Source organism: Artemia franciscana, chromosome 16, assembly GCF_032884065.1.
Source record: "Artemia franciscana chromosome 16, ASM3288406v1, whole genome shotgun sequence".
NCBI classification, from domain to species: domain Eukaryota; kingdom Metazoa; phylum Arthropoda; class Branchiopoda; order Anostraca; family Artemiidae; genus Artemia; species Artemia franciscana.
This window is the reverse complement of record NC_088878.1, coordinates 5,731,922-5,743,960: the sequence shown is the minus strand read 5'-3', so window position 1 is coordinate 5,743,960 and position 12,039 is coordinate 5,731,922.

The window sequence follows — 12,039 nt, the reverse complement described above, 5'->3', positions numbered from 1 at the left end:
ACGTATTAGCTATATCCCAGGAATCATTTACGGTATTAAGTTGAGGCTTTCAGCATTCTTTGAGCAGGGTGTAGAAAACAGCAAAAGGTACTATGTGTTCACTGCTTCTAAAGCTACTACTGAAGCTAAAGGTATTGAGGTGAAACTTTCAGGGAATGTTTAGGTGGAAGTGTCACTAAATCAAAACATACTATGAGTAAAGAAAATTTTCAAAAAGGTGAACCACTATCAAACAGTTCGTGGTAATGAACTGTAGTAAGGAGCGACCCGGCTCAATAGTAACCGAAACTCTAAAAAATGGACCAAAAAATACCAATAGTTACATCAAAATAATCGCATTTTGATGCTGATTCTAAATATATAAATTTCATTAAGATCAGTCTTACTCATCAAAAGTTACGATTCTGAGAAAATTTGCCTCATTTTAGAAAATAGGGGAAACACCCCCTAAAAGTCATACAATCTTAACGAAAATCACACCATCAGATTCAGCACATCAGAAAACCTTGTTGTAGAAGTTTCAAGCTCCTATTTACAAAAATGCGGAATTTCGTATTTTTTGCCAGAAGACAGATCACGGATGCTTGTTTATTTGTTTGTTTTTTTTCCCCAGGGGTGATCGTATCGACTGAGTGGTCCTAGAATGTTGCGAGAGGGCTCATTCTAACGGAAATCAAAAGTTCTAGTGCCCTTTTTAAGTGACAAAAAAATTGGAGGGCACCTAGGCCCCCTCTCACGCTCATTTTTTCCCAAAAGTCACCGGATCAATATTCTGAGATAGCCATTTTATTCACCATAGTCGAAAAACCCAATAACTATGTCTTTAGGGACGACTTACTCCCCCGCAGTCCCCGTGGGAGGGGCTGCAAGTTACAAACTTTGACCTGTGTTTGCATATAGTAATGGTTACTGGGAAGTGTACAGACGTTTTCAGGGGGATTTTTTTGGTTTAAGGGGAGATATTTCCATGGAGGAACTTCTCATGGGGGAAGAGAATTCCAATGAAGGGGGCGCAGGATTTTCTAGCATTATTTGAAAAAACAATGAAAAAATAAATATGAAAAGTTTTTTTCTACTGAAAGTAAGGAGCAGCATTAAAACTTAAAACGAACAAAAATTATTACGCATATGAGGGGTCTACCTCCTCGTAATACCTCACTCTTTACGCTAAAGTGTTTTTAGTAATTTCAACTATTTATTCTACAGCCTTCGTGATTCAGAGGTCATTCTTAAGGAATTGGGACAAAATTTAAGCTTTAGTGTAAAGAGCGAGGTATCGACGAGGGTTGAACCCCCTCATATGCGCAATATAAACATACGAATATAGAAGTTCGTTTCGTAAGTTACTTATATTTTTTACCAATGAAACCGTTCGTAAAAAGTTAAAAGTTCTAGTTGCCTTTTTAAGTAATCAAAAAATTGTAGGGCAACTAGGCCTCTTCCCTCGCTCCTTTTTCTCAAAATCTTCCGATAAATTGCAATTAATTTATATGCAAATTTTGTTTTAATAATTTATGTTTGGAGATCAAAGATCAAAACATGCATTAATTCAAAAACGTCCAGAAATTAAATACAAAAACAAGTTTTTTTAAATGAAAGTAAGGAGCAACATTAAGGCTTAAAACGAACAGAAATTATTCCGTATATGAAAGCGATTTTTCCTCCTCAACGCCCCGCTCTTTACGCTAAAGTTTCTTACTGTTTTAAAAAGTGGAGTTAAGAGAAAGAGTCAAACTTTAGCGTAAAGAGCGAGGCGTTGAGGAGGAAAAGCCCCTTTCATATACGGAATAATTTCTGTTCGTTTTAAGTTTTAATGTTGCTCCTTACTTTCATTTAAAAAAACTTGTTTTTTATTTATTTAATTATCTCAAAAACGGCTTAGTGTATTAACTTGAAACATTCAGGCTATGTTGAGGTGAATTTTGAATTAGCCAAAAGGCATTATGTTGCTACCACTACTACTACCACCAGTGAGGCTTCCAGTATTAGGTAAAACTTTCAGGGAATGTATATGGGAAGTTTCAACAAAATCAATAAACAATTATGCATATAGGTTGGCAAAAAGACGTATTAGCAATACTTATGAACGTCTTAGGGTATCAAGTTAAAAATTTCAGTACAAGCTGAGGGGGATGTTGAACAAAGCAAAAGGTACTATGTGCATATTACCACTATTATTACTGTTACGAATACTAATTCTAATTAAAATAAGGGTATTAAGGTGAAATATTCAGAGAATATACAGTGAATTTTGAACAAAAAAGTAGCATATCCGTTCAGATTGCCAAAACCATTTATAAGCAATTTCTTAAGAATGGCTTAGAATGTTGAGTTGAAACTCAGATCCAGTTGAGAGGGATATTGAGTTAACCAAAAGGCACTTCGTGCATGCTGCTACTACTTCTATTTCTGCTACTACTACTACTACTAATGATATGACTAGGTGCTGCTGAGACTAAGGGTACTAGAAGAATATTTTTAGAAAATTTTTGGGGAATGTAAAATTAAATCAAGACACACTACGCATGTAGCTTGTCCAAAAAGTTGTATAAACAATATCTCAAGAATATTTTAGGGAATTAAGTTGAAACTTTCAGTGGGTTTTAAACTAATCAAAGTCACTCTGTGCATCCTAGTGCTGCTACTAGTGCAACTGGTGCTACTACTGCTACCACACCTACAATTCGTACTACTACTGCAGTCGCAACTACTTCTACTACTGGGCATACTACTGAAGCTCTGGTTATTACGGTGAAACTTTCAGGAAATGTTGAGGGGGATGCTGAGCTCCCAGAACCAGCGCAGAGCATTAAGTTGAAACTTTCGCTACATGTTTAGGGGGATGTTGAACCAACCAAAAGTTGTAATGTTTATAAAAATTCTTTTACTGCTGCTGATAATACTGCTAACAAGGCTAAGGGTATTAAGGAGAGATTTTCAAGATGCGTTTAGGGCGATCTTGACTTAAATCGAAACACGCTATGTGTATGCAGGCTGTCTAAAGGGTTTATAAGTAACATCTCAAGAACAGCTTAGAGCACTAGGTTGGACCTTTCAGTGCAGGCCCAGGGGTATGTTCAACCAAGGAAAATACACTATGAGCATGCTACTGTAAATGTAGTGGTAGTAGTGCTACTACTTCCACTACTGTTTCTAGGCCTAATGGTATTAATGATGAACTTTCAAGGTCTGTTGAGGGGGTAGTTGGACTTAATCAAATACACAGTGAGCATGCATGCTATCAAAAGTTCGTGTTAACAATATACCAGAAACAGATTAAAGCATTAAGTTGAAAGTAGCAGCGAAAAGGAGAGAATATTGAGCTACACAAAAAGGCACAGTACAAATACTATTACTGCTACCACTGCTGCTGCTATGACTGAATCAATGAATTTTATTTATAGCTCCGCGTATAATAAAATGGATGGTATAACAACAAGAGAAAAAGGACTCGTGCACTCAATTTCAACTGTGCATCCTTCGTGCACTCAGCATCCTTCAAAGCTTTTGAGACCATGAAGGGGTGGTTGGGGATGAAGAAGGGGCAGTCCGTCCTATAAAGAATAAATTCCGGTAATTTTGGGCTTCAATGTTTCTATTTACTTTCATAGTAACAACGTAGAACATAAATATTCCCAGAAAACAAGAAGGATTGAATATCAGTTTTTACCCCTACTCCCCCTTCTTTAGAACTAATTCTGTATTTACCAGAAGTTGTATAGCTTACAGCCCTTTCCAGGGCATTTTCAGGCGGTGAACTTTCTGTGGTTGGTTCGGGTGTTTCAAGAGGGAATTTCCTGACACTGTGATGGCGCAGTAGCTAGTGCACAAGCTGAGGGTTTCCAATAAAAAAAAATCATAATATTATATATTTAAAAAGAAATTATAACAGTACCGCTACAAAAAAAAAAAAAAAAAAAAAAAAAAAAAAAAAAAAAAAAAAAAAAAAAAAAAAAACAAAAAAACTCAGAGACCACTCCTGAGTCAAAACACATAAGGAGAAGCAAGGTGATGTACTCAAGGAGTAGTAACGATGCATTTAAAAGGCGTTTGCTAATAATATCAGCACTTGTCGGTTATTGGAAACATATTCAAGAATTATACTTAGGTTCATATGTGTATACTAAAGGTACTATGTGTACACTGCTTCTAAAGCTACTAGCCAAGCCAGGGCAAATGGCTTCAGCAAACTAGTTGTTTGCAGTTTTTTGATAATCTACTTTATATCTAAGGCAGGCATCAATTTACAGCTGAGTTCATATGGAATGTTGAGGAGACTAAAGTCCCTAAGGTCTTGAAATTGCCAAGATGTGTGGCACCAGCATGAGTTTACAAGTGCAGCAGACCTTTCTACTGAGCGTGGATAAAATACAACATTTGTAAGCTCCATCAATGTAACTGAAGGACAGGTTCCATTTATCTTTTAACTTTCCCATTACATTGTCCCCAAGGTGGATTTGCTCCCGTTCAAAGTAATGGACTGACTCAACCAACAGGCAAATGAGGAAGTCTTGGAACTCGGCGAAATTTGCCAGTCTCAAGCCAACGATGATATTTCTAATCCTGGATGATTAATTCACCCCAGTCGTGCTCCAAGGTCATCATCCACCAGCCTACAAGTTCATTTTGCAAGAACAGCCCAAGAAATGATCAGTCATTTCCCGCTTACAGGAAATTTTCACGCGGGTTCTTGTAAGGTCTCCTGAAAAGGAATATATTGAGGAAAAATGGCGTGGAAAGGGAGAGAAAAAACAGCCTAAGGAGACGCCTGTGGTAGATCTTAATTTGGATGATTCATCTGATGAATGTATTCCCAAAGTTTGCAAGTGAGTATTTTCTGATATTCTCCAAAGTCGACCAAAACCTTTTTCTGGAGAGGAACCAGTAGAATGCCTCAAAGCTTTCACTTTGGATTTTATTTTTCGCCAAACCATATGTTTAGAAAGCGTATATTTTTTTATAATTTTCAACAATTGTATTTGAAGTAAAAAAAAAACAAAAAACAGTTATATGGACGAAATCACTGTTTGTATGGAACTGCAGGTTGATTTTTGGCATTTTTTCAACTTGTCCAGTTCAATCTCCAGCGTGTCCGAGCCAACCCCACTAGGTGGGGCTGGTTCAGGCACTTTAAGCAAAATTATAACCACAGATTTTAAGAAACTTCGAAGAACAAAGAATCAGAAAAAAAATTCAAGCTTTCATCATTCTGAGTGATATGTAGTGAAAATCAAATTTTGGTTTCATTGATAAACAAATGAGATATTTGCCATCAGTGAATTTTATTCAGTTCAACCTCGACATACCCTACCAAAACTTAAGTCTTGAAAAAAAATGTCAAGACTTTCCAACGTTTTCAAAAATTGGGGTCCCTGCACTTGTGTGTAATTTGTTTGTATCTATTTATTCATTGTTGGATTTCAGTTTTATGTGGGTTGGAGTAAAATGAAAAGCTAAAAACTTGGAATCGTGGATGCCTTGATTTGCTGAAGTAAATTTGTCCGGTTTTTAGGTAAAATCCCTATATGTGACATGCTTTTTGAGGCTCCCATTTGAAATTTTGTAGATTCTCACGTACTAAAACTAAGGGTGATCAAGATGCATCTTGACAAAGGGATAGTGATATGTATGAAACCAAAGGATCCATATAACACTTCTTGTTTCCCGTGAGCATAATACAATATTGACTATATGTCCCAGTTCCTACCATTTCAAGCCACGGTTAATTGCATGGACTCTAAAGTCCCATGAGAAGGTGCAGTGCCACTTATTTTCAAAACAAAGGCTCAAGTTATTGACTTGAAAAGCCTGTGAACAAGACTTTCTACTACCCAAGAGGTCGTTGATCCGGTCGTTACCCTTAATCTTATCCATTGTTTCTTATACTTCCAAATTTGAAGCCTATCTTTTTTGTCAGTCACTGCACCAATAGCTCCCTATTTTTTTTCAAGTCTCAACCTTTTGCAATTACAGAAGGGACAAAATTATCCTGAATATAGGGGGACCTACCAACCTTTTAAAGTCTCCGCTCTTTACGCTGTTGTTTTTTGTGTGTTATGTTTAATTTCTTTTTCCTTTGTCGTACTTTTCTTTTTTTTCTACTGAGAAAGGCTCCCGGACATAGGGCTAAAATATTCGGAATTTTTAAAATTAAAATACGGTTTTGTTTTTATTTTTGTTCATAAATTTTTTTTAATTAAAATCCTTTTTTCTTCCTTGATTTTTCATAAAATTATTCAGAATATGTGGGGAACTACTAACCTTTTAAAGTCCCCCTCTCTTTACGCTAAAGTTTATTAATGCTTTAACTTAAAGTCTTTTGCTATCCCAAAGTTTTCTTTGCTGATTGTCTTTAAACAAACCTGATATAAAAATTCTACTGTTTAAGCTCTATCTTTCATCTAAAATATAGGATTTTGTATCAAGCCTGCAGATGTGACTTGCATCAGAGGGACAACATACTTATTAACTTGGATTCATTGCTCTCAAATCCATCTATTCACCGAACCAAAATTATGATACTAATCGCAAATTTTTTAATTTTTTCCAATAGGCTTTCAGGTAATTCTTAGGTTCAGTTAATGAGGTGCTTCCGAAGTACCCATTTTATCATGCACTTGGAGCGTGATATCTGTTGAAAACGTCGATATAAACAGTGGCGAGGGTAATATTTTAGCGAAAATTTCAAATGCGCTATACAGGTTTCAAGTTCGTTCCATTGCCTATTTATTGCGCTTTAATTAGCTTATCTGCTCGATTATCGCACTCGATTATCTTAGTTCACTTGATTATCGCCCGATCTCTTCCCAAATGTCTATTAAGGGTAAACGCTAATAATAAAAATGATAAGTTAATTGAGTTTGAAATTAAAAGAGAGGATTTTAATAAAGTTATGAATAACCCGGTAGGTAAAGAGCCTAATAAAAATTTAGATGAAAATTTTGAAAGATTATTGTTATTTTCAGCGAGGATGGAACTGTCTGAAGGAAACTTGACTGGGGGGGGGGGTGCAATCTATGTTTGATAAACTTTTCATGGAGGATTTTCCCGTGAGGGGCGATAGATTTCATGGAGGGTGATCCGGATTTGCCTGCATTATTTGAAAAAGGAACAGAAATTAAGTTAATTTTTTTTTAACTGAAAGTAAGGAGCAACATTAAACCTCAAAACGAATAGAAATTATTCCGTATATGAAGTTTTGCCTCCTCTTCAATACCTTGCTCTTTGCGCTAAAGTTTGACTATTTGTCCCATTTTTTAAGAACGGCTACTGAAACACAGGGGCCTTTTAATTAGAATAAGAAGCTTTTTTAAAAGTGCCAACAGTTAGTGGAAAGAGCATGATATTGAGCAGGGGGCTACCCTTCATATACGGAATAATTTCTGTTCGTTTTTGAGTTTTGATACAGCCATTTGTTTAAAAAATAGAGTAGAACTTCCAACTAGGCTGCCAAAAAATACAGAATTCCTCCTTTTTGTTGATAGGAGCTCGAAACCTTCACAGTAGAGTTCACTGAGATACTGAATTTGATGACGTTAATTTCGTTTGGATCGCGTTTTTTCTGGGGGGGGGGTCCCCTTATTTGAAAACCAGGAAATTTTCTCAGCGTCAAACCTTTTGAAGTGTAACATTGAACTTAATGAAATTTATATATTTGGAACCAACTTAAAAAGCCAGTTCTTTCGATATATCTTTTAATATCAAAATTCCGTTTTTTTTAGAGTTTCGGTTACAATTCGGCTGAGTTGCTGTTACTACAAATTATGTTCTGGTCTTTAGAAGACATGGGGGTTGTCAGCCCAACTCATCTTAGTACCTGATCATTTTAAAAGCTAACTCGGTTATTTGTTGTAATTTCTGTTCGTTTTGGGCTTCATTTATGTATTGATGATGATTTGTGGTGGTTTTACGTCTGGAAAATTATTTGACTTTATGCCCAATCTGTTTTGGTTTATTGTAGCTCTTTACTTTTCTTTGAAAAGCTTCTTTTGTTGAATTTTCATACGAATTAAAATTTAAAACAAGTAGAAATAAAGTCTTGTAACGATACGAACTTAAACGGAGCCTGATTAACGACTAGTAACTGTACCTTTTATATTTTTTTGTAAAAAAGGTAAGCTAATCCATAAAACGTCTCAGAACACATCTTAAAATATGTGTTTCTAATGACGGGAAAATTTTTATTCGTGCTTATTTTCTATTTGTTTGTAAAACACCATGTCATTTATCATAAGACATCCCATAATTAGAATAAGATTTTTCTACCTCGGTACTTGCATGGAATGTTAATGATCGGGGAGTGAATTAATCCCTACAGTTTAAATTTGTAAACTTCTAGAAAGAATTTAAATTAAGAAATTTATTCCAATGAAATCAAAAAGCGACATTAAAATTTAAACAACGAAAATTATTCCGTGTTTTTTCTTTCATAGTCCCCTTTCTCGATCTCTAACGTTTTTTTAATTAGTTACAGTTCGATTTCGTATGATGTAGCTATAGTATTGGTTAATATTAAGAGTAGGCCTACTTCTAAAGCTGATTTCACTTTTTGTTGGATTTAAAACTAAAATTTTGAACAAAACTAGAATATTCAAATTTTTCGTACAGGAAGTTTTTTATTTCCAATAAATGTTTAATAAAATTTTGCAATATATTTTTTGGTGAATGGGCTGATGGGTTGTTATTAATGCGGATAACACGGCTCCTCATAACCCTTGGAGAAACGTAAGTCATGAAGTTTGTCCATTATTTACGTATAGCTTTTGTTATTGGGAAGTATATATAAACTTTTCAGAGGTGGGGGAGGTGTGAATTTTCATCAATGGGGTCTTTCTACAGGGAAAATTTTCCACGGACAGGGAAGTTTCTAGGGACTGAACTTTCCAGGAGAAATTTTACACTACGGAAAATTTGCTGGAATTCAAATACGAAACTATTTTTATTTGTCTTACCGACCCAAATTTTAGATGTGGCGATGTTAAGGGGAATCGGCCAGGGGAATTTGTTACTGATTTGCAATTGTAGTGTCCTTCTGGGATTTATTTTCCAGGGGAACTTTCTGTGGGAGCAACCCATCACTTAGGGATGGGTGGGGTGGTGTTTTTTCCTTGAAAACTTCCACGGAGGAGGGGATTACCAGCGTTCTTTTAAAAAACAATCTGAAATAAAGTCTGTTTCAAATGAAAGTGCCCAATGAGAAATTTCTCCCCCCAAAATCGTCCACAAGAAATTTTTGGGTGGAACTTTCAGCTAGAATGGGATTGTCTGGGAAGAAATGGAGTCTTTTTAATCTAAAAAACTTTTTCAGCCAAATAAGTCTGTTGAAGTTAAGCCAAAAGTGAGTAGAAGTAAATTCAAATAATTTTCTAAGTATGAATCTACCACAAGTCACCATAAAAAAAAAATTAAACTCAAAACGAACAGAAATTATTATAATAAATAACCGAGTAGAACTAGAAACAAGTATAAATTGTCAGGGTTGTAGTATAAATTGTCACAGGTAGGGTTGTCAGCCCTACATGAGTAGGGCTGACAACCCCCACACATCAAGACCAGAACAAAATTTGGTCTTTACTAGAAGCAAAATACATTTTAAATGTTTTCACTTTTTTGACTTATAATAAAAAAAAGAAGCTTTAAGACTTTAAGAACTGAATATAAGAGTATATATATTAAACTGACAATACACAATTTTTTTTAAAATAAAGTGCAAATTATGTTCTGGTCTTGAAAAGACATGGGGTTGTGAGCCTAATCCTTTTTATTTTCTACACGTTTTGAGTTTGGCTAGGTTATCTACTGTAATTTTTGTTCGTTTTGGGTTTCATTTAATTATTAATGGTCCCAAATGATATAATATCCCATGTGTGCATCGTCATTACTTAACTGACCACACGTGTGCCCAATTCAGTTACAAGTAAGGCTCCCCCACGGGCCCTGAAGCAACATGTCACGCGAGATTGCGTCCTCCTTAACACAGGTAAACACTCCCTATTGCGTAAAAAACCAAAGAAATCTTAAGGAAAAACTACTTGAAGCAAAATGTCTTAAACGTCTTGAAATGTCTTGAAAAACGTTTTGACAAAATTATCTTAAAAAACGTCTTGAAATGTCTTAAAGCAAATTGTCTTATAAAACATCTTAAAATTTCTTGAAAAACATGTTGAAGAAAAATATCTAAAAAACATCGTGAAACACTTTGACGGGGAAATTGGATGTTAGGGCCCCGTTGAAATTGAATACTATGCCACAACCAGTTGGAATTGGACGCTAGGGCTTCGGTTGAATTGGTTGGGAAACCCAGGTCGATAGAAATAGGGATTGATGGTATTCTAGCCTAGATAAATTTTGTACAGGAAAAGAAAATATTTATGGCAACAGACTTTTGCAATTTTGAAGGTATAATAATCTAATTATAACCAATACGGTGTTTTGTCATAAAATGGCCCACAAGTTGACATGGTATTCACGTGATGATAAGACAGCAAACCTTATTGATTATTTTATAGTAAATTAAAGACTGGCAGGGTCAATACAAGATACTAGGGTATATAGGAGTGCTGTTATTGATGTCAAAAGAAAAGATCACAATCTTGCAGTGTCTAGGGTTAATTCAAAGCTGAAATTTTGGAAGGGCAACTACCTCCCGGGAAGTTATGATATTGGTAGACTCAAGAATGAGAATTTGAGAGAAACTTTCCAAGAACTATCGAATGCGAAACTTGAGAATTACAATGCGGAAGATGATTGGAATAATTTTAGAAAATCTATTTGTGAAGTTGCTGATGGTGTCCTATGGAAGAAAGGTAGGACTGCAGCTAGGAATATTAGTAAAAAAATATTTATGTTCAATAAAGAGGAGATGATGCACGTAGTAAAAAACATCTGAGTGATAGTTCATTTGAAAACAAAAGGAATTTAAAGAAAGTGGATAAAGCATTAAAATATGGAGGTCATGGATAAAATTGCTGAGGATCTGGAAGATGTATCTAGACTGCATAATAGTAAAATTTTGTACTGGCATGCTAATGAATTAAGAGGGAGTAGTCCATCCGAACTTGTCCCAGTTAAAGATAAGAACGGGGCCACAATTAGTGATAAGGAAAGAGTTAAAGTAAGATGGGTGGAACATTTTGAAAATGTGCTAAACCGAGATACTGTTGCAGGAAAAGATATAGAGAAAAACGAAAAAGTTTGTGATACTTTGGATGTGAAGGAAGATTCGTTTCGTGAGGAAAAACTATCGACAGTACTAAAAGGATTAAAAAATAATAAGGCTCCAGATGCTGATAGTGTGGTAAATGAGTTTCCTAAATATTGTGGCTCTGAAGTTAGTACTAAATAAAAAGTACGGAATAAGCTACTGAAGATTTTAAATACGATTTTTGAAAAAGGGGAAGTACCTAAAGATTTTCAGAAAACCTTTATTAAACCAATGTATAGGAATGGTGATATGTTTGAGCGTCGTAATTATCGGGAAATTAGTCTGGTCTCTGTAGGTAGCAAATTATTTAGTAATATGAAACTTTTTAGACTGAGCGATACTGTAGAAAAAGTTTTAAGAGAAGAAAAGTGCGGTTTTAGAAAATGTAGAGGACGTGCCTAAGTTGTCAAACACCTTTGGTCCTCAGCCTTATAGATTATGAGCAAGCATTCGATTCTGTTGATAAGATTGGAATAGATTTGGATGGGGGAGGAGCCTGCCTAGCTGTGTTGGCCTCAGGCGGCTTGGTGCTGCGGTGAGTTGTCGTAGTATTAGCTATTGTGTAGCCTAATGATAAAATTGATTATAGAAATAAAAACATATTAGTTATAATAATAGCTTTTTTTGACAGCAAATACTAGATATTCTACAATTTCCAAGGATTTCATTTAATACCAGTAACAGTTTACAGCAATTAACTTGGTTTTGTAAAAAATCCAATTTGTAATAAATTGATGGTTATTCTTTTCTAATATGTTCCAAATATAATTAAATCTGAATACTTTCTTTTAAATTTATTCCCTTCGAATGCACAGGAACAAGTGGGTATAAGCAAA